Source organism: Protopterus annectens, chromosome 13.part0 (genome assembly GCF_019279795.1).
Source record: "Protopterus annectens isolate FY-2018-M chromosome 13.part0, PAN1.0, whole genome shotgun sequence".
Classification (NCBI taxonomy): domain Eukaryota; kingdom Metazoa; phylum Chordata; order Ceratodontiformes; family Protopteridae; genus Protopterus; species Protopterus annectens.
In genome coordinates, this window is record NC_056747.1 from 849,496,342 (window position 1) to 849,520,288 (window position 23,947).

A 23,947-nucleotide genomic window follows, 5' to 3' on the forward strand; every position below is an offset into this window, starting at 1 on the left:
GACAGGTGCAAGCCATCTCTAGCGAAGCATCGTGGCTTGTCGAGCATGTCATCCCAGGCTGACAGGCATTGGATCCCCTTTGAATGACACCAATACTTAAGCCAATTGTTGAAATTGATCATCTTGTCTTCATATTGTGGCATCATTCTTGGTGAGGGTAAGATGCTACTCAAGGTCAGGGTCATACCGGCCTGGGCTACATGCTCAGAGAGCTCCTCTATGTCTCTTTTCATGTAGTCCAGGGAGGTACATCTCAGGTCATTCACACCAGCATGGACAATGACTGAGTCATATTTGTACTTGCCTTGGAGTGACCTGAGTGCTTGTGTTATGTGGCAGATCCTAGCACCCGACAGGCAGCTCACCATGACCTTCTCCTTGTTCAGTCTGGTGAGCGGGACGCCAGTGTGCCTGATGATAGAGTCACCTATTACAAGTGTATCAGGTGTGTTGTTTAGCCTTAAGGGCTGTGACTGTTCGGCACACTGGCTTTGTGAGCTATGTGTTGCGTGTTTTGTTTTGGGGTAGCGGTTGCTTGGGTGTCTGCTTTGGAGGTCTCTGCTGCTTAGGCAGATTTTTATTTAGAGCCTCCGAGTATGTTTTTGTGTGTTTACGTGTTTGGTTTGCTGTCGTGGTAGGTCTATGTGAGACTGGAATTGTAGTGAGTGTGGTTTCCTTCTCCTCCTGACTGGTTACACCAGTACTGAGTTGAGAGAGCTTAGCCTCCAGTTTGGCTATATGGTTGTATCTCTCACATGTGTTGGAATTTGTTGGGAGGAGGAGAGGATTGTCTGTGTACATGAGGCAGTTGTAACATTGCCTCAAGATTCCCAGATTCACCAGCTGGACCGGAGAGGAGATTGACAACTGACCTTTGGACATGCTAGAATAGTATTGGGAATTCCTTTATAATTGAAAAAAGGGCCAATGGGGAACAAGGTACTCAAGGGGAGTTTGTGAGGGTGTAGTGCTTTTAATTTTTTAGTGCTGACTTAGTGAGCAAGTGCCAGGTAACTTAAATGCAATGTTTTACAGGTAACTTAAATGCAAAAACGACAAACACTGACTTTCTTTCAAGTGAAACAAGGAAATAAGTACAGTAAGCAATGCAGATATCACTAGGGGTCCACAGAAGCACTGAAAAGCCACGTTTTAGGTGGAATTAGCGTTTCAGTGAAATAACAAACAAACAAACAACAAGCATACAAACAAAGCTAGATTCAGCAGGCCTGGATCTAGTCTATGCTACAGCAAACAAGGTGTACCAATTTCAGTAAGAAACAGTTCAAATATGCAGGCACTATAAGCCTTTAACCAGAAATTCCCAGCTCAGAAGGGCAGAGTCCAGCCTCTCCTCCCACAAGAGTGCAGACCACGAACCTTCTTAATGTAAAATAACTGGCCTGAAGCCCAAGTGCTTAAACCAGAACTGATACACTTTTAGAATAACAGACACTGAGCCCTCAATCAGCAGTTCCCAACTTAGAAGTATGTAAACTACCTGTCCTGCCACCACAGTGCAGGCCACAAACCTTCCTAATGTAAAACAACTGGTCTGAAGCCCAAGTGCTTAATCCAAAAGACTTAGAATGATAGCTACACTTTAATCAAGTTACTACCAAGCAGTAATAAATACAATTGAATACTTTAAAGAATGCCTGGATTAGTGCTCAAGTTATACAAACAAAGCTAGATTCAGCAGGCCTGGATCTAGTCTATGCTACAGCAAACAAGGTGTACCAATTTCAGTAAGAAGCAGTTCAAATATGCAGGCACTATAAGCCTTTAACCAGAAATTCCCAGCTCAGAAGGGCAGAGTCCAGCCTCTCCTCCCACAAGAGTGCAGACCACGAACCCTCTTAATGTAAAATAACTGGCCTGAAGCCCAAGTGCTTAAACCAGAATTAATACACTTTTAGAATAACAGACACTGAGCCCTCAATCAGCAGTTCCCAACATAGAAAGATGTAAGCTACCTGTTCTGCCACTACAGTGCAGACCACAAACCTTCTTAATGTAAAACAACTGGTCTGAAGCCCAAGTGCTTAAACTAAAAGGCTTAGAATGAGTTACACAAAGCAGTAATAAATACAATTGAGTAGTTTTAAGATGACACAAAAGCAAAATAAAGTAGGAAGAAACACAAATACAGTAAAAACAGATACATTTTTTTAAATGGAAAGAGAGAAAGGAAAGAGAGAAAGGAGTAGCAGAAACTAAGCTGATTGGCCTTCTCAAATGTTCTCCCTGTACTGGGTAGAATGAGATTGTGGGTTGTACTGAATTCTATACAAATTCATATGCCAACAATTTTATTACATCACAGTAGTAGAGACGAAGGTCAACTACTTATATTATATTGATTGGTGCAAGCAATCTTTTTAGAAAGTTTTCTCTCCTAATGTTTTTTTTCAATTCATTTTTGGGCATAATTATAGATTTGTGGACTTTTTTTGCTACATTTTGCTTTTTTTGATGGGACAACAGGTCAGACATTGGCATTCATATGTTTTATGATCTGGTGGCTATTTTCAATGCACAGTTACCTTAAGTCTACTTTTCATTCTATTTGATAAATAGTGTATGTAATACCATTTGGTACATATATTCTTTTCATTGAGTTTTGTGCTTGAAAACCTTGCAGAGATGAGTGGTACAATGGATCTGAAAGGTATCCTACAAGGGTTATCGGCAGACAAAGACAATCTGGATGCTTTTGGCCTTAATTTAGCTGGTCCGAGTGATCCTAATACTAATAAGGGAGATGTCAAATATCTTTGTGGCATACTGTTTCAAAAAATAACCAGAAATATGAAAACTTTAAGAGCCAACATCTGGCATTTGAAGCTATTCAAGGCATATAAATTGAAAAACATTACACCCCGGGGGTTATGGATTCGTATTCAACCCCTAGTAGGTTTGATTGATCAACAGCTTTTTAAGGATTGGGCAGATACCCAACATCAAGCTTCTATGCTATTTGTTGATACCCTTATTTCTTACTATGAGCGTATGATAGATGTACAGATTGTCGAAATTCACAATAATTGTCTAGAGGCTCAAGTTGTTGAGTCGGAGGACTTTTATAATAACCACTTAACAAATTTGGCCAAAGATTTAGCAATACTGGAAGAGCAGTTAATTAAAAAGAAAACACACAAATTTCAACGTGATATGGCTGATTACGAAAAGGGCAAACCCTTTGTTACTCAGAAAAGTGTTAGATTTTTTGATTCGAGCAATAAAACTAATAACAGAAGGAAAAGACCTAGGACTATATTGAGAAAAAATACTCAAACAACAAGTGGCACCTCAGAAGATGATACATCTTCTGCCACAGAATATGACTGCCCTTCCAACCAGGAGTCCCCAATGGCAAAAAGAAAACAATCAGACCCTTTAGACCCAGGACACGGAGAGGTGGTAGGAAACACAGAAAAAGGCACACACAGTCTGCAACTGTTGCTACAGAAAATTGTGAGTCAGTGAACAATGTGCACAACATATCTTCATTTGAACTGTCAGCTGTCCATAATAAACTACTCAACAAGGGTCTAAATGTTGTGCCGACTTCATTTGTCCCTGAACACATATTGGTCAAAGAATTAAATGATTTTTGCAGATTGATTAACCTTAAAATATTTTTTTCAGATTCTGATAGTTCTCAAAGATCTACTGGGTTCCAATCTGGTAAATAAGATTTTCAACCCCCCATGGACAAGCATGTAGCCATATTCAAGGAATGTGTCACCAAAGATCTACATTTTTCTTTAGGATATCAACCCATGAGACACAATTTAACTTTGCAGGAACAACAAGTGCTACAGGAACTCAGTTCCAATCATGACATAGTTATTGCACCAGCTGATAAGGGAGGAGGTATTGTAATCATGGATTGGTCCATGTACAGAACGGAAGCCCACAAACAATTGTCTGATGCCTGGTTTTATATACAGATGGTGGTTGACCCAACATCCAACTTTAAAACACATATTGATTCCTTTTTGGATTTGGCCACATAGGAGGGTATCATTGATAAACACACATGCAAACAACTCAAAGTGTCTGACCCCATTGCTCAATATCTATACTTGCTTCCCAAGATCCATAAACATCCCACAAACCCCCTCGGTAGGCCTATTGTCTTGGGCAGAGGTTATCAGCATTCCTTACATATTATTTAAAACCACTATTACCTATGGTTAGATCTAGGTTACAAGACATTACAGAATTTTTGAATATTGCTCAAGATACACAACTGTAATCTGATTGGTGGCTATGTACATTGGACGTTACCTCCCTTTATACCAGCATCCCACATGATGCTGGTATATCAGCAATTGCATATTGGTTAGACAGATCACAACTATACACTCAGGGATTCAACAATTTACTAATTAAATTGACTCAATATGTGTTAACTAAGAACATTTTCTATTTTGAAGGACAAGTATATTGGCAAGTCAGAGGCACAGCTATGGGAGCATCCTTTGCTCCCATATATGCAGATCTGTTCATGGGGTTTTTTGAAGAACATTTTATATATGATTCCCATAACAATATTTATATGGAAGAACTAGATATTTGGAGAAGGTACTTAGATGATTGTTGGATGGTGTGGCGGGGTGATCTAAATCTAGTACATGAGTTTGTAAATTATTTGAATAACAACACATGGTACATCCAGTTCACTTTAAATATACAATATCAATAAATAGTCTTTTTGGATGTATTTGTTTCCCGACAGGTTGACCATACGTTGGCCACTCGGGTACACAGAAAATGTTCACAATATAATACACTCTTACATGCATCTAGTTATCACCCACGCCACATCATTAACAACATCCCTAAATCTAAATTTTTACATATGAAACGTATTTGTTCTTCCCAGGCATCCCATTCAGAATGTGAACAAGATCTGACCAACAGACTGATAAACAGAGGGTATCACAAACACCATATTACCCAAACTATCAATCAGGTCAAAGATGTGCCTAGATCAACACTTTTACAATACAAACATTCACATGATGGACCCAAAACAACAACATCCCAATCCATTAGGTTTGTTACTACCTTTGGCAGTAATACACCCTCATTTAGGGATATCATCAATAATCATTGGGATATTTTGCGGGCTCATGAACATTTGAATGAGATATTACCTGACAGATGTGCTTTTTCATATCGTAGGGGTAGAACCATCCATTCTCATTTCACACATTACAAAAGGTATAAGCCAACTACGCCAATTCAGACAACTCTATTTGGTGATCCCTTGATAGTCTGTTTTCCTTGTGGTCATTGCAGTGCATGCAGACACATTCTAAAGACCAAAGAATTTACTAATGGTAATACCTCCCGGGTATACGAGATAAAAGTTTTTGGCAACTGCAGCACTGATTGGGTGATCTATCTGGCCACTTGTACATGTTCCTCCTTTTATGTAGGTCAAACTTCCAGACCACTGAGACATAGGATAAGTGAACATCTCAGCGCCATCAGAAATCATAAAATTTCTAATGCTTTATATAAACATACCATGAACCATCAAACTGCACAATTCAAATTCACTATCACTGACAAAATTGATTTGCATAGAAATCTTAAAGCTGGCTGGCATGACAGATTAAATAATATGGAATCCGCATGGATTACCAGGTTAGGAGCCTTGTTCAAACCTGGTTTAAATGAAATAGATTAATTAGCTGGTGTCAGCCCATGATTTCATGCATTTGGATGTTTGTTTATATTTATTGATTTATTTTTAGATATAAATGTATATACACATGTTTTTGGGGTATATACACCTTTAATAGACTTGGATATAAAAGCAATAACCAGGATGTGCTCTTTATACTATTTGTTCTTTTGCACTGAGGAAGGCTGGATATATAGCCAAAACCGGTTTGCAATATGTAGAGTGACATTGCCACAATTAAATAAGATTTAGCCACTTTTCTCCTTTGTGCTGGTTCATTTTTGTTTTTCTTGAGGGCTTTTGGTTTGAACCCTGCACTTGTTCTGCCTTGCGTGTATTTTGGTTTGTTCCTCAGTAAACACAGTGCCTTGTGTGCAGAGTTTGGATCTTTTAAGTTCTTTATATTGGAACAAATTAAACTTTTCTTTGGGGATTCCGACTGTAAATTGCAGTTACAGGAATTAAAATGGCAACTGCGATTAAAAGAAGAATTTTTACCAGGTTTAAATGAGTCTCTTAACGTAAAATGTGCCTTGATGTGGTTCCAATGAATGAACCTATGGGTGGGATGATGTCTTTTGGCTTTTAGTGTGACTGTTTGCTTTTATATGTGTATATACATGTTTATACATTTTATATATATATATATATATATATATATATATATATATATATATATATAGTGGATTTTGTGTTCCTATGACAGTCTTTTAACATGCCATTCTTTATTCAGTAGCAAGCTATTGCATATGCATCACTGTAATGTCTGTTGTTATTTACTACTGGATAGTGCTTGTATTTTAATATTCATGAGTTATGTATTGCTATGTTATACTGTAGTCCCTTGACATTTGATCCATTTTGAAGAAGTTCCGATACCAATTAAAAGGAACGAAAGCTTAAGAAATCACTGTGGTCTACTGGTGCTCCTTTGCTTTTATTTTTTATTTTTTATTTTTGGGCTGATCAGTCATTAGATGTTATAAGTGCACATATATATATATATATATATATATATATATATATATATATATATATATATATATATATATACATACATACATATGAACATATATATGTATCTATATACAATTGATGTTATATGATTATTTGTGAGTCATACATAAATATGTATATCTACATATAGCTGTCTATCTGTCTACATTTACAGATATATATCTGTCCCTATGTCCATGCATGTTTGGCTCATATTTTGGCCTGTTCCTCATTCACTTGGCAATTGTCATGGATAATCGCAGCATTGAAGTCAGTAACTAGTGCCAACACTTTTGTGTTTCAGACATCATCTCCTTCTACATATGTGTTCTAATATATATAACTGTGTAACTAGCAACATTTTAAGTGTATTAGAGAATTAGTTGACATATATTCCCATCTGTAACCACAGTGTGGCATACTTTGTCCAGACTTCTTGCATTAACAGGTTGTGTGGTATAATATTAATAAATTTCCTGTACTGTTGACTGATTGTGCTGGATGATATGTTTGTGAAAACATCAGGTTATGTATATCTGCCATGGTGTAGTGGTAAATCCCTTTGTATATGGCGTACAGGGTCCTGGGTTCAAGCCTTGGAGAGGCAGTTTATTCTGTTGCTAGGCAGAACAAGGGACATTGGCTACAGAGTGATTAAGGCACTTTTAAGCAGTTGTAAGTGGGTTTGCAAGAGTTTGCGTGACAGTAAGCACTGCCAACCTCTGCTTATGTTTTCTTACAGTCAGTTAGCTTCGAATTTCTCAAACTGTGTAGGCATAGGTTACACCCGCACAAACCAGTGCAAACCCACTTACCGCTGCTTAAAAGTGGTTAATGCCGCTTACCCCATGCTAATTTCTTTAAAAGAAAAGAAAAATGGGTTGATAGGAAAGTGGTGAAAATGGGGCACAAAGAGAGAAAGACAGTAGGGTAAATAGCTAGGCATGTGTAGGAAGGGTATAGGAAAGGTCCATAGCTGCCCATTTCTTCTCAACAACAGCTGTGCATATACACTAAATTTGCAGGTACATTTGGACCCTCAAACCCCTGGGAGAGGGGTGAGGACAACATATATTCATTGTGATGCCAATTAGACCAGATTACATGTGTCCAGTGGACACGTGTGCAAAATGGACAGCTATGTATGGGGCGAGATTTTTTTGTGGGAACAGATTGCCCTTTTTTTTCAGGTGAGAATGGGATGTTGGGGAGGGGTAGTAGATATATTTGGGAGGTAGTTTGTGGAGGTTAACAGACAAGACACACAAGCATATAGGGCCAGTATATGATACATGTGGGGGGTAAACACTATGGATGGGAGGGGTGTTTGGAAGTCGCAAACCATGAGCCCCCAACTGGAAACAGTCGGACTGAGGTCCTCACCCATGGGTAGTCACCACTGCACCTTCACAGCCCCGAAGGTGGCTGTGCTGGGGGCTGTGCAGAAGGGGCAGGCTCACCCTCTAATAGCACCACTCAGCCCTCAAGCTGGCATAGCCGCTCTTGATACTCCAGATTGAGCTCCCTACGCACCACGGCCTGGACCTTTTGACGGGTGACAGGCTCCTCTCCGCTGTGAGGGGGGGTGAGCCCCATCCCCTGCAGTGGTTCCACCCAAAGGTGGCACAGAGCCCACAGAGGAGGAGGTCCCAGGCTGGGCCCCAGATGTGCTGGTGCCTGGTGCCATGGCCAGCTGAGGTGGGACAGGTGGGTCTGCTGGAACCGGCCTTCCCATACGAGCTTTGTTGTTGCAGGTTTATGACAGATATGGGTTAGTACCAGTCAACAGCATTCAGGATTAGTTATAACAGCATGCATAGGTATTCCCATTAAACCAACACACCAGATTTAGCACAGTTGCAGAGCAAGCAGAACACATGCATATATGGAACAACAGTGGCCATTATAGGAGCATGCAGATTTCATTGATGGCAACAGGCCACCGATATGGGTGTATTTTAACATGCCACATGCATAGAAACAAATGTGAATATTTATAAACCATTAGGACATATGTCCCAACAAAAGTTTGGAGTGTACACATACCAGGTGAGGGGTGTCATTGGGTTATTACGCACATATGGTAGGGGTGAGCGAGAGAGTTCAATTAACTAATATATCCTTGTAGTTTTCACAACATTCTTAGTCAGTGCAGTGATCTTTCCCTTACATGTATTATTACACTACACAATGGCCTTATATTGTACACTGGTATGTTTATAGATTATTATATACTTGGCCTGTGTCTTACATACAGGCGTGACAGGCTGCAGGTGTTAATGCAACATATGTTGAGAATTGCTGTCATACACTTTGGGTGAGGTGCTAGAATGACAGGTTTGTTTTTCATATACATTCTCTGACTATGTACACGTTTGACTATCAGTTATATGTCATTGACAGCTGCCTACATTTCTTGGATCATCACACTGAATTTTCAGGAGAACAGGGTACCAAGCTGGTGATATGGGCCATTTATCTGGACATGCTGGACAGATTGGTACAGTCGTGGGGTATGAATGTGCATACAACTTACAGTTTGAACATTATAGCAAATTCTGTACAGTTGTTGGGTGTAATTATGCATACAACTTTCTATCTGAACATTGTATCAAAATCTGTACAATTGTGGGGTATGATTATGCATACAACTTAGTAGCACTCCCAGAATTTAAACCACCGCATTGTGTGACACAAAGTTATAGCTAACATCACAGTACACTGTGCTATCAGGGAATTGATGGAAAGCTTTCGACTGTTTTCTATTTAAGTCTCCCTAACTTGTACGATATGACTGACCTCTTGGCACTTCCAACATTGTTATGCAGGACTTCATACCCATTTTATCTGCATACCTTGGTGTGCTTGACACAGCTTAAGATACAACAGTACTATTTATAGTAAGGAACAGATCACCAACATATAAGAGAAGAGTAAACAGAAGCACTCCAGGCATTATACCTTTATTCACAGACTATTACACATTAATTTCTACTGGTACAAAACTTTCTAAGGCTCTTATATTTATTTGTTATGACAGTGCATGCAGACTGATTACTAACCTGCCTCGTGACACAGCCTTTGCAGCCTAGCATCATAGGTTTGCTGGTTCACAGCCCGTTCATCTGCAGCTGTCAGAGAAATGCAGTGATATTTAGCCATACCTATCCATAGTATACACACGCTAGGCCATTATTTACTACTTAGTAGAATGTGTACTTACTCAGTACTGGGGCAATGGGCATCTGCCGAGACTCCAGGATCCACTATTCCAGTACATCCCCTCTCCACCGCTTCAGGTCAGCATGGTGGTGCCTGACCTGCTCACCAGTCCGGGGGATACCTGTGGCACTGGCGAGGTCATGGGCAAGACTGTCCCAGGCCTCTCTTTTATACTGCAAGCCCTGGTACTGGCCCTGCAGTAGTCTCGAATCATGGTGTTTTACCAGGAGCCATACCATGATTTTTGATGTCTGGATGCCCCAGCGCTGTGCTCTAAATTGAGTGCCTTCACCCACACCAGCCATTCTGCCTGCAGTAAGAAGCTGCAACCAGTTATGAGAAGTAGTCCCACCTGTGGGGTTTAAATACGGCCATTTTCCCGCACTTTCCCATGATTGGCCAGTTTTGAAAAGGCTAAGCTATGGGCATACCTGCTTACATAAGATTGGCACTGCTTAAAGAGGTATACAACTAGGCAGATTGAACTGGCTCCCCTACACATTGCTTACACTTAGTAACTTGAGCTGTGCTGTGGTTAGCATTGCTTAATAGTTAATTATCACTATATTTGCCATTTGGCAATGCTTTATTCTTCATTACAGGTTATATATGTGTCTGATATCTGTGATTCATGTGTACATACACTGTATGGGGACCTGGGGACTTCTAAACTTTATTACAATCACATCTCAGATCTATGATTACTGCAGTACTCCAGTTCACATATTTATGTTATGTAGAAGGTTATACCACTTCACACTGTACATATATTCAATTGACATGTTTGGTTTGGTTTTTGTGTAGTGAGGATCAGTTTGCTGATACCGCATTCATATCTATTGCTATGATGGCTTAGTGGTTAACTACCGTGACTATAGTGTACAGGGTCCTGAGTTTGAACCTTGCAGAGGAAGTTTATTTTGTTGCTGGGCAGAATATGGGCCGTTGGATACAGAGTGATTAAGGCACTTTAAAGCAGTTGTAAGCGGGTTTGCGCAGGTTTGCATGACGGTAAGCACTGCTAACCTCTGGTTACAGTTTCTTACACTCAGTTAGCCTCTACTTTGCTTAATCTGTGTAAGCAATGCTTACCCCCGTGCATACGCACTTAAATATGCTTACTACTGTTTATTTTTACTTAAACCTGCTTGCTAGTGCCTTATTCATTATGACACTGACACTTCACATGTGCATTTAATGCATTACTCCAGTTCACATTTAAATGTTATTATGTAGGTTATACAGCCAAAAGATGCGAAAATATGCTCATATACAGATTTCACATGGAAAATGATATGCACTGCAGTGGGACTCGAACCAGGAATGCCTGTTTTCTAGGCGGATGCTCTAACCATTACACTATTGCTGTGCTGCTTCATTTGCATATATATTCCTTGTTATCTTCTTCAGCCTTTTCAGCAGCTTTAACCGTAGCTAAGCGATAGGCAAACCCACGCAACTATGGTTAGCTGTACTCAGTGTTTTAAAAAAAATAACTACAAGGGTTTCTTTGTTTTATTTAAGTGTACTGTTGCTGTTGAATACATGGGGACTGTTGGTGGGGATATGCGGACACTTATGAGTGGTCTTGCTCATTTATTTAACATTCTTCTTTTCTACTTTGCAGGGGCATGTTTATTCTGAAAGCTCTGTTCTCAGACACAACCCCTGCACTTGTCCATGCTCCATGTAGCATTAGGAGTTCAGGCAGCACGCCTTCATTAATATGCATGGCGCGCTGCCATCCTCCTCTTAAACTGCTGCTTCCGTGTAGGACTAGATTAGTCCTGCACAGAAGATTAGTAAATCCGGGGGTTAGCATTGATAGTTTCTAAGAAAGCAATAACTAGACAATAGAAAATCAAAGAAAACCATCAGATAGAGGTAAAAAATGTGATTACAGGCATTAAAAGTATTGAATGAAGAACTGAGAACTGTTAGAGATCAGAAACAGAACTCTGTGGTTAAAATAAAAAAAAAAAGATTCTGCAATGAAAATTGTGCTCAAATAGGACATTGACATATAACAACGTGCTTAAGAAGAATTTTTGTTTAAGAAAATCGACTATAATACAAGAGATGATGTTACTGATTTAGTAGTTAAGATAACAGTGATAATAAAACAGCATCATCACTAGTTAATACCTCTAAATAGTTATCTTGCGTGTTTGAGTATTTTTGTATAAGGAACAATGTTATGTAAATCTGGAGTTCAAGACTAGAGGGAATAGCTGTTTGCAATATATATAGTTTTACATGCTTAACAATGGCAAGTTATTGGAATTTAAATGTAAGCACTGATTGTCTGACAAGAATCTAGTTTATTAGTATTATATAAGCATACAATTATAAAATGGATGTATCAGCAATAAGTGCCAAAAGAAAAATGTACATCATGCAGGTAGATTGCACAGAGTGTAAAGAAAGAAAATGTGGCAGTGTAGCTCTTGAAAAAAGATGTTTTGAACACAGAGTAAAAAAAAAAACTAGTTCCAAATGTTAGTAATATGGTGGGATGGGATTAATGATTGCTACAATGGATTGCTAAAAAAAAAAAAAGTGGAAAGGTATTGTGACATTCATAGAAAGTAAACATTTCCTGTATAACTAGATAAGGGCTATATTCTAGAAGAATTAATCTGTATACTAAATAAGAAAGCTTTTTCAGATCAAAAATTATTAATGGATATTGCTGGAAGTGCTTTAATCACTAATATATAATTATATAATTATTATTGACGAAAAATATTAACATACATGTGCAGACCTCACTTTAATAAATGAAGGGGCTATATTTTTTTTCAATAGGGAAATTAGTAAGGGGAAACTATATTTTATTTTGATAATTGCTATTATCATATGTGTGTGTTATTAATTAGTAAATTACTATATCAATAGTCTTTGCCCATCTGTTTATTGTAATGAATCTGTTGAATGTATAGTTCCACTGTTTTTCTAACTTTTGTTTAATATTTGCTTGTTTGAATTTCATGTATCTTGTGAAGTTCTTTGTTATAATGAAATGGTATATCTGATTACTAAAATTAAAATAAATGAAAATGATTGGTGACCAAGACATGCCCACACAGAAACTCCTTTATCAAAATATTCTTTTATTAAAGGATTGTCTGTGTGGAAGTGCCTTAGCCACTGTTCTTTTTTACTTATTTTAATTGTTATTTTTTTGAGTGTGCATATGAGTGACATAGTCTCCTGGTCTGCTGTGGTTCTTAGTTATTTGTATATGATCATAATGTCTTAATGAATATAGTCATGTTATAATGTAAAATGAAGGAAGGTAATCTGGAAATTGAACTTGTCTGTAGTGGAGAGATAAAAATTGGTATGTGATTTAGTAGAATTCTTCAAAGTTTGGAAAACTGGCTGTTGCATATTAACTGATGGGAGTGGTAGAGGGAATTTAAATGATTTTAAAATGTTTTTGTCAGTGTAATGTAGAAATGTTAACTGACGAATGTGATAGAAATAGAATGATGGTACAAGAATTTGTAGGTCAATTAAAAAAATGACTACAATGAACAAGGCAGAGATGAGTAGATTAGGAGGGCTTGATCAGCATAAGTATTTTTAATGCTAAAAACTGTAGCATGTATTGTGTACAAGATAAACCTTGGCATGGTGCTAAATAAATATGAAGAAATCAGAAATTGTAAAGAAGGCTATAACAATTTGATTACATTCATTATTGCATGTGCAACTGTACAATTTAATTATAACAATTTACTTACATTCATTATTGCATGTGCAGGTGTGCAATTTAATTATAACAATTTACTTACATTCATTATTGCATGTGCAGGTGTGCAATTTAATTATAACAATTTACTTACATTCATTATTGCATGTGCAGGTGTGCAATTTAATTATAACAATTTGATTACATTCATTATTGCATGTGCGGGTGTGCAATTTAATTATAACAATTTGATTACATTCATTATTGCATGTGCGGGTGTGCAATTTAATTATAACAATTTGATTACATTCATTATTGCATGTGCAACTGTACAATTTAATTATAACAATTTGATTACATTCATTATTGCATGTGCGGGTGTGCAATTTAATTATAACAATTTACTTACATTCATTATTGCATGTGCAGGTGTGCAATTTAATTATAACAATTTGATTACATTCATTATTACATGTGCAACTGTACAATTTAATTATAACAATTTGATTACATTCATTATTGCATGTGCAACTGTACAATTTAATTATAACAATTTGATTACATTCATTATTGCATGTGCAGGTGTACAATTTAATTATAACAATTTACTTACATTCATTATTGCATGTGCAGGTGTGCAATTTAATTATAACAATTTACTTACATTCATTATTGCATGTGCAGGTGTGCAATTTAATTATAACAATTTACTTACATTCATTATTGCATGTGCAGGTGTGCAATTTAATTATAACAATTTACTTACATTCATTATTGCATGTGCAGGTGTGCAATTTAATTATAACAATTTACTTACATTCATTATTGCATGTGCAGGTGTGCAATTTAATTATAACAATTTACTTACATTCATTATTGCATGTGCAGGTGTGCAATTTAATTATAACAATTTGATTACATTCATTATTGCATGTGCGGGTGTGCAATTTAATTATAACAATTTACTTACATTCATTATTGCATGTGCGGGTGTGCAATTTAGAAAGGAGGATGTTGAATAAAGTAAAGGCAATAATGGGGAGCACAGATAAGGGCTGAGAATGCTAGTAGAAATGGCAGAAGAAGACAGAGTATTAAAAGAAATTAAACAAGAGAAATTTTCAGAGATACCTGAGTTACCATGAGAGTGAGAGAAAGAGATACTACCATACTTCAAAATTTCATAGTATGAATAGAGTAGTTCCGAACAAAGTGGTCATAGAGTAATGAAAACATCTTTTTTTTGCTGATTTTTTTCTGTGGAGGTTATTTTCCCCACTTCCACTTTATAAAACACTTTACTCCTGAATCCCTTACTTAAGCATTTTAGCACTTGAGTGACCTTCACAATTTGAGATTAATAATTACTTTGCCATTTCCACCCATTGTACTTGGAATGTTGATATTTAAAGTTCCAGCTTTGAATTCACTTATATTTGATTTAGGTCAATTCATAAATGGCCATGTCTGCAACGCTGCCTTTCTAAAATAAATCTAATCTGTTCACATTTAGCTTCTACACAATTAACTATCTATGAATCGACTTTTTAAGAGCAGCATGCACATACTCAGCATTCATTGAAATGCAGTAACATTACATTATATGGTGGCAAAAGCATGCTAATCAACATACTGGAGGTTGTGTCCCATTTATCCCTTGTCCTGATTATAACTAATTCAATAGTTACAGCATCTTGCAGAAAGGATGTTGTTGTTGTTGTCTTTTGGCTTTTCCCAGTTAGGGATCGCCACAGCGGAACTCCGGTCCGCTAATGATTGGCAGTAGATTTTCATGAACGCCGAGGTGCCAGCTTGACGTCCACCCTTCAATGAAGGCGCACCCATTTACATTTCCTTATTCCAGTCATTGCCTTCAGGACACGGAATTCCTGTCTCAGTAATGATAAATGGAATAGACCGCTTGCAGTTTTCATTCACTGATAAACCCAACCACTTGAAAGTCAAGCAGATTCATCAACAAGATTATTTTTCATAACACTGCTGCTTCTATGTACATTTCTCCCATGAGATTTATAAAACAATATGGCGTTTATAAGGCAAATAAATAGTAATAATATTTAATGAGATGATTAGAGAAAAGCAGGAGTTTTAGTTTTCTAAAGAAAGTGATGAAAGAAAGATTTTTTTTAATGACTGTTGGCTGTACATTTTTAAAGAAGATGTTAGACAACAGAAAGACAGAGATATTGCCAGAAATGGCTGTACATTCTTAATGAAGATGTTAAACAACAGAATGACAGAGGTACTGCCAGAAATTATTATTACTACTCCTGGAGACATATGTGGAGCTATGGAGTGGAGTATTTTAAAAGCAACTGTCATACCAAGATATTTATCTGATTATTAATGATTACTATTTATCATTCTATGACTACATTATTTGATTGTGATAATGAGATGAAAGCGATATCTGCTTCTTTTGGATCTCAAGTAAGACTTTGCTAGAGTTAGTCATTTGCACTTATGAGAAATATGAGGGAGGTAAAGACCAAAGCAGAATTTAATAAATGATTGTAGAATTTATATAGAGAAGTTAAGCATAGGGTAGAGGCAAAGCAATACATAAACTTTGCTATAATATAGTGCTGGGAACAGAATGGGAGATCTACTGAATCCTTTATTATGCTGTAGCAGAAGATTTAAAAATAGGAAGCAATAGGATAATTGAATTTGTAGCTGCTTTTGTGGATAGTGTATTTATTTTTCTTTCTTAGGATGTTAATATACTGGTGTGTGGAGGAATTTTGATAAAGATTGACTATCAAGTAAAAAAATATATATGACAGAAGAAAAGCATGCAGCAGGCAATAGTGACAGTAGAAGAAACAACGTATAATACTTCCTGAATACTCAGAAGAGGAATTGTTTTGTGTATTTCATTTTTGGAGAGATAAAAGAAAAATTGAAAGGTAAAAATGGCCTGGACAACATTAATAGTTACAAGAAGGTTTCAATATCAGATGAGGAGGGTGATGTTATTAGAATGTTGGTTTTAAGTTTACTTATATAGTAACAATTCTCATTTTTTCTCAGAAAATAGTGGCTCAGATATTAAGAATTTTTAACCTGGGATGGGGTAATTGCCTGAATTCAGTAAAAATATTATCTATGAGACTGTAATAACAAAACATAGGAATGACTGACTCAATGTTTATTTTTTGTTTTCATTTTATTTTAACACCATTGCTGTAGACAAAGATTTTTGAATTTCTTTTATCATATACATCTACAACTAGAAATGTAGATGATGGGAAGAATACCTAGAGGCAACGTGGGAAAAAGAAAAATGTATGGATCTCAAAACTGGATGAATTATTATTATTTATTTTTTTTTGCCTAGGATATGGATTATATAGCTGGGCTTGGGGAGCTTCCTATGTAGAGGCTGCATGTCTTCCCTTTATCCACATGGTTTTCAGAGGCATATCTTGTTTCTTTCCAGATCCCAAAGGCATGCTGTAGTTAACTGGTGATCCCCTAATATGTCTGTATGTGTCTGAATGACATTGTATGTTCATCCTGTGATAAACTACTATCTCATTTAGAATTGGTCATCTGCTTCATGCCTTTTGCTTGCCAAGAAAGTTTGTGTCTCCTCTGTGTCATAAATAGGATGAAACAGGTGTCATAGAATAAATGAATGTATGATGCAATTAGGTAATAAATGATCTGAAAATTTATTATAATAATAATAATATGGAAAAGGACATTTGAACAGAGAAATAGTAAAAGTTATGAACAGCACAAGGATTCCATTTTATATGTGGCACACAAACTGGCTTAGCACTCAAAAAAAACACTGGAGTACAAGTAAGGGTAAATATAAATGGGAAGAAGAAGAAAATATGAATGTAACAGAATGAAAGAGAGTGGAAATGAAGAAGAAACAACATCTAATTTGTATTTAATTCACTCACTGTGTCGACATTGCGACAACCATGATCCCTAAGTTTAAAATGTTTCTAACTCATCAGTAACAAACAAATGAGTCTGCTCAACCATAGCACCTTAGCATATGTTTTACACAGGTGTAAAGAGCAACCTTCTCCACTGTAATCTATGATTGTGGCCAATTAATCTCAGTCCCATAATACCTACCTCAGATAGTAAAGTTCAAGACTTACTGGTCTTCTAAATACACAGTAAATAACCCGAGAACTTCCCACCTGTACCTTAAATTCCTAAGTTAGGAGATTTTCAGTGCTTTCAACTTGCATGCAATTGCTCACAACTCATATTCATAATCAGAACACAAATATCATTGCAATCTATTAAAGTTTTAACCCGTTTAAAGACTTACACAAATGAACAAACGATACTGCCAACAATCAGTATTTTTATACTCTGCATATGTAGTTTTCTCTGAGATGACAGTGTCTTCTAAACCATTTAATCTATTAAGTACAGAATTTATGCAGTAGATATTACAGCCAAGTCAAAAGGTTTATCTCCCGTCACTATCAAAATGAGAGAATATGCCTATTTTGAAAGTTTTCAAAAGATGAACTTACATTTTTGCACCATACTGAGTTTAGGAAATAATTATATAAGTTCAGAATATATGAATAATGAAGTCTTTTTCATGTAAATGAAGTACTATTAAGTGTAAAAAGTTTCAACAAAACTCTGTGCACAGCAGCCAGTTTGAGCAAAGCGGTTTGTGGATTCATAGCACTAACAAAACTGTATGTGCAGCAGCCAGTTTGAGCAAAGCGGTTTGTGGATTCATAGCACTAACAAAACTGTGTGCACAGCAGCCAGTTTGAGCAAAGTAGTTTGTGGATTCATAGCACCTTTTTCAAGTTATTTTTCTTTTCCTTCCTTTCAGATGGCAAAGAATCAGTTCAGTTGAAAAAGTAAACTGATTCTATGAAAATTCTTACAACAGAAATGAAAATGTGTTCTTCCTGTTAGGCTGCTGCTAACATTTGGGATGAGTGAAGGATAGGTGTTGTATGTTTGTGTGTGAGTATGAGTGAATATGCCTATTTTGAAAGTTTTCAAAAGATGAACTTACATTTTTGCACCATACTGAGTTTAGAAAATAATTATATAAGTTTAGAATATATGAATAATGAGTAAACTGCTCTGTTTTTAGATCAAACACAGGTTATGTCAAGTGTAGGGTTTTCTGAATTCAGTAATATCTAAGAGTCTAAGAAATGTTTTGAATGAAATGTGCTTTGGATTAAGGTAACTAGGTCTGCATACGTTAATGCTGAAACTTTTAGATTTACTAAAAGTTTCAGCATTAAAGGTAAGAATGTGTGCAAATGTTTTCAGGTTAGGGTTAAAGGGCTAGGAAAGGGGATAGTGTTTTGCTTGTATGTGCTGTATAGGTAGTGTGTCCAAGTGTTATGTGTAATGGTAGTTTTAGGAATGTGCAGGGTTGAGTTTAGAAGAAGGGTTAGGGTTAAGGTTAGCAGACATAAATAAGGTGAAGCAGATAAACTTTGTCTTTAACCCTGCCCTTAACCCCTGCCTTACACATTAAATTACAAAAAAAAACTTTCACTAAGAGTGCCACTATTTAAACAAATGTGGTCTGGTGTTGTTTGTGATTTTTCAGTCATCGAATCCCATTTGTTTTCATTTTCCAATCAGCTGTGTTTCTGCTTTTTGATCTTTTCAGTTGAGTTTATTTAGAATTGAACATGTCAGCTGAGTGAGTGTTTGCGATTCTTCAATTAGAAATTTGTTAATACACACATGCACACACTTCTACAGCTATATTTGGGTTCATATTATAAGATCGAAAGTCCTGTCCAGCAAATACGAAAAGAGCGACACATATTTACTGAACAGTGAATACACTGAATGCCATAAACCGCAAAATTTAAAATCACGAATCATCATACTCGGCCAACCCCACTGCCTGCGACATACTACCTACCCAAACAAAATAAATAAACCACATACATACATTATATCTATGCACTTACCTTAACCCACACCCTAACCCTAAGGTCCGTAACTATCGCACACTTACCCTACAGAGATATACCCAAACAAAATAAATAATCCACACACATACACTTAACAAAACCTTACTTCTAACCCTACATTAAACCTTACATACATTACCTATCTATGCACTTACCTTAACCCGCACCCTAAACCTAAGGTCTGTAACTATCACACATTTACCTTACAGAGCTATACCACAGATCAGCCAACTATGATGAATCGACATTTTGAATTTCCTGGTTTTGAACGTTTGCTGTTTTCGTGGTTCACTCCATATGTGTCACTCTTTTTGTATTCGCTGAACATGACCTTTGAGCTTCTAATATGAACTCCTATATCTATCTATCTATCTATCTATCTATCTATCTATCTATCTATCTATCTATCTATGCATGTGTGTTTGTAAAAATACATACAGTCTAGCTATCTAGCTGAAGAATCTTTCTTCTACACTTAAGAAGCTGTCATGAAGGGACATTAGGAGCCATATCAAATTCTTGAATACATCAAATACTACTGTATTATCCATAATGTTTACAAGATATGCTGAACCACTGAAAAGAGTGTCTGACACAAAGTAGGGGGGAGAGAGAAACAGAGAAAGAGGGATGGGGGAGAGAGACAGCAGACTGGACAGACTAATAGACAAAGAAGAAAGTGCCCAGTATGAAGTTTTGGGATTCTATATAGTTTATTGGCAGAAAATGCTGTAGTGTTTGTTAAAAAGATCTAAATACACAATACTGAAGTGAGATGCAAACGTTTTGTCTGCAGACACTATATACCCCTATTAAACATATTTTTCACTCAGTGTTAGTAGCCAAACAAATGGCACACTTGCTTATCATTCTATAAAGGACAACACTGCAGCTTAGTGGAAAGATGTTTACTTCCCAGCTCCAGGATACAGGGCTCAATACTGACATCTAGTCACTGTCTATTTGTAATTTTGCATGTTTTCTTTAGACACTCCAGTTTCCCAAAATGTATGCTGGTTGACTGACTATACTAAACTGTCCTACATGTGTGTTACATGTATCTTTGCCCTTGGTACCTGTATTATTACTGAAAAGGGGTCAAAGAAGAACCAGATCACTTACCCAGTTAATAAATACATATGCAAAAAATGCAAAGACCAAATTTATGGGATCATTTCTTACACTAGATGCTTGTATAGCAACTGTATTGCTTACATAACACAGAATAAAGGGGATATTGCAATCATTAGATGCAGTCTGTTGATGTGACATTAAATGAGATCCAGTCAGCCTGGGTTGGTAGTACTTTGGGTTAATGTTAATGATCTCACAGTAATTACTGGAGAAGAGCAAGGGAGACTTTGTTTGAAAATATCTAACTAGCAGACACAATTTTACCTCATTTATTCCTCAACATCTAACATCTGACAGTTGTTTAGTTTAATTAGATCCAAAGTGTACAACTCCATTACTGTCCATTATTTTGTTCCCCTGACTCTAGTAATTCTTACTAAAGCTACTATGTTTCCAACTGCATTTTCTAACAAAACATTTTCCTAATATAAAATGTAACATCTACTTGTCCACAGGACCCATTTAAGTACCACTAAAATTATCCCTCATGTGCTTTTCAACTTTCTTTTTTCTCATTATAGACCACTTGCAATGCTTGTATTAACAATGTTTTTAAAATGCTGTCAGCCCTTTCCTTCCCAGTAATCATACAGAAAATGTCTTGGAATAAATGTAATTTGTTTGAAATTGTGTCTTATAAAATATGCAGATATTTGCATGAAGTTCGCTAAATCTAAGAACTACTATGAAGCTTGCTGTCTCAGTGAAATATTTGAGAATGTGCGCATGAAACTTTAAAAAGATGGTGCAGTGGTACACAGCAAGAGGCTCTCTAGTTGGATTCTCTCCTGGGGTGCCTTCTGTGTGGAGTCTGCACATCCTCCCTGTGTTTCTGTGGGTTTCCTCCAACGTTACAAAGACATGCGTGTGGAGCATTTTCCCTGGGCCTCTGCTGAAAATTGGTTCGTTCCAAATCAGCAAATGTTAAATAAAAATAAATAAATGCTGAATTTAGTGGCAGCCTTACAGACAGAGCAAATTTTGGATTCATTGTAAGAAGTTTCAAAGAAATCACTTGACTTTTTCAAATGAACTGATTCAATGCCATCTGAAAGAATGGAAAATAGAAGGAATTTGAAAAGTGCTATGAAACCACAAACTGCTTTGCTCAAACTGGGTGCTGTACACAGTTAATTAAGGCAATGTTTTCTGTTTCTTTCATTTGGCGCTCTTATCATCCATTGTTGATATAGGTCATTTTAATATAGTTTTGTTGAAACTGTTTGCACTTAATGCTTCATTTAATAATACTGGGTGTCAACTAAGCTCTTCCAATCCTGCCCTACTGACTGTTACCAATTGCTTACATAGCTCAAGCCAATCTCTTTATTCCTATGCAGTTGTTAAGGCCTGGAACTCTCTACCCACTGACATTAGATGTCTAAATAGTAAACATACTTTCAAATCCCTACTAAAAGATCTCCTATTAAAAACTTGGATACGTTCCTGTACAGAACCAGATTCATTTCACCTGTTCCTGACTTTCAACATCCCTAGATCACAAGTGTACTGTGTAGTTTTACTTAGTGCATAGTACTGTGAACCAGGTGTTTAGGCCACCTTTATAGTTATGATTTCTAGTTTATGACCCTGTTTGTCTATGGAAATTTCTTTTTGACTTTATGTTCAAGAAATTCTATATTTGTTGTGTAATATCGTGTTTAATTGTTTCTCAATATTCTAACCACTGTATGCTGCATCAGTTGTAAAACTCTGATTTTTACTCCTTTTATATGTTCTATGCTCTTTGTACAAAATAGCTATGTTTATATAATTTTTTTATTATTTTTTATATTTTTTTACTATGTATTTGAACCGTTTCTCCAGGCGTCCACTGAAAATGGTCACCTTGTGTCCAGTCGGACTAACCCAGTAAACAAATGGAAAATAAATAAATAAATAAAAGACTTCATTATTCATACATTCTGAAATTATAAAATTATTTCATAAACTCAGTACAGTGAAAAAATATACAAGTTCATCTTTGGAAAACTTTCAAAATAGACATATTCACTCATTTTGAGAGTGACAGAAGATAAACAGTTTGACTTGGTCATGACATCTACTGCATAAATTCTGCACTTGGTCCACTAAATGGTTCTTAGGATACTTTCACTCCAAAGAAAACTACATATACAGGGTATAAAAATAGTGGTTATTGGCAGTATCATTTGTTCATTCCTGTAAGTCTTTAAAGTTACATGGGTTGAGGATTTAATGGATTGCAGGGATATTGCTGCTCTGATTACGAGTGCGAGTTGGGAGTAACTGGATACAAGCTGAAAGCACTGGAAATCTGCTGCCTTAGAAATATAGAATACAGGTGGGAAAGCCCTTTTAACACTTGACTTAAATTCACTCTTCCCCCCTGCACCGCCTTAGTAATGGGTGCTAATCCTACCCTTAACACTGCTCTTTCCCTCAACCTTAATGCAACACCTTACCTTCATAGAAAACTTCCTGTAAGACAAAATACACTTGGACACACAAACATTTACAAACACCCACAAACCACAGTTTTTCTATTCCCTAATCTAACCCTGACACTAACCCTAAAATACTCAAACTTGCATACAGGCATGCATCTATCCTTCACTCATCCCCAGTCCTAACTCACATACACATGCACAAACACTTACTCCTCCAAACCCATTTACCTGTCTCAACACTACACACCATCAACATTTCCATCGCTTGACTATGTGTGTGTGTGTGTGTGTGTGTGTGTGTGTGTGTGTGTGTGTGTGTGTGTGTGTGTGTGTGTGTGTGTGTACTCATACCGCCTTCTACTTTAAACCCACAAAATCTAAGGAAGTCACAACCCTTCTAAATATCTCCATTGATACTCTCCTTGGCACCAAGTGAATTTTGAGGTTTATTCATCTCTGCACAGATCACTTCAGCCTTCCCCTCATTCACATCTACAACATCTGACTTTCCAAAAATACATCACATCTAGAAGACTGCTTTAATTAAATCCCATCCAAAATAACACAATCCAAAAATTGTTATTGCAATTTTGAGCTATCACTTTTTCCCTTCCCTAGGTAAAATCTTAGAAAAAATTGTCTGCACATGACTTTCTACATCTATCCATCAATACCACCTTTTCCTTACTAAAACATGACTTCTTAGCAGGAGATAGTTCCATGTCTGTCCTTTGGACTTTTTCTGATGATATTCTACAAAATATGGACAAATGTATCCTTATAAGAGCAGTCTTTCTGG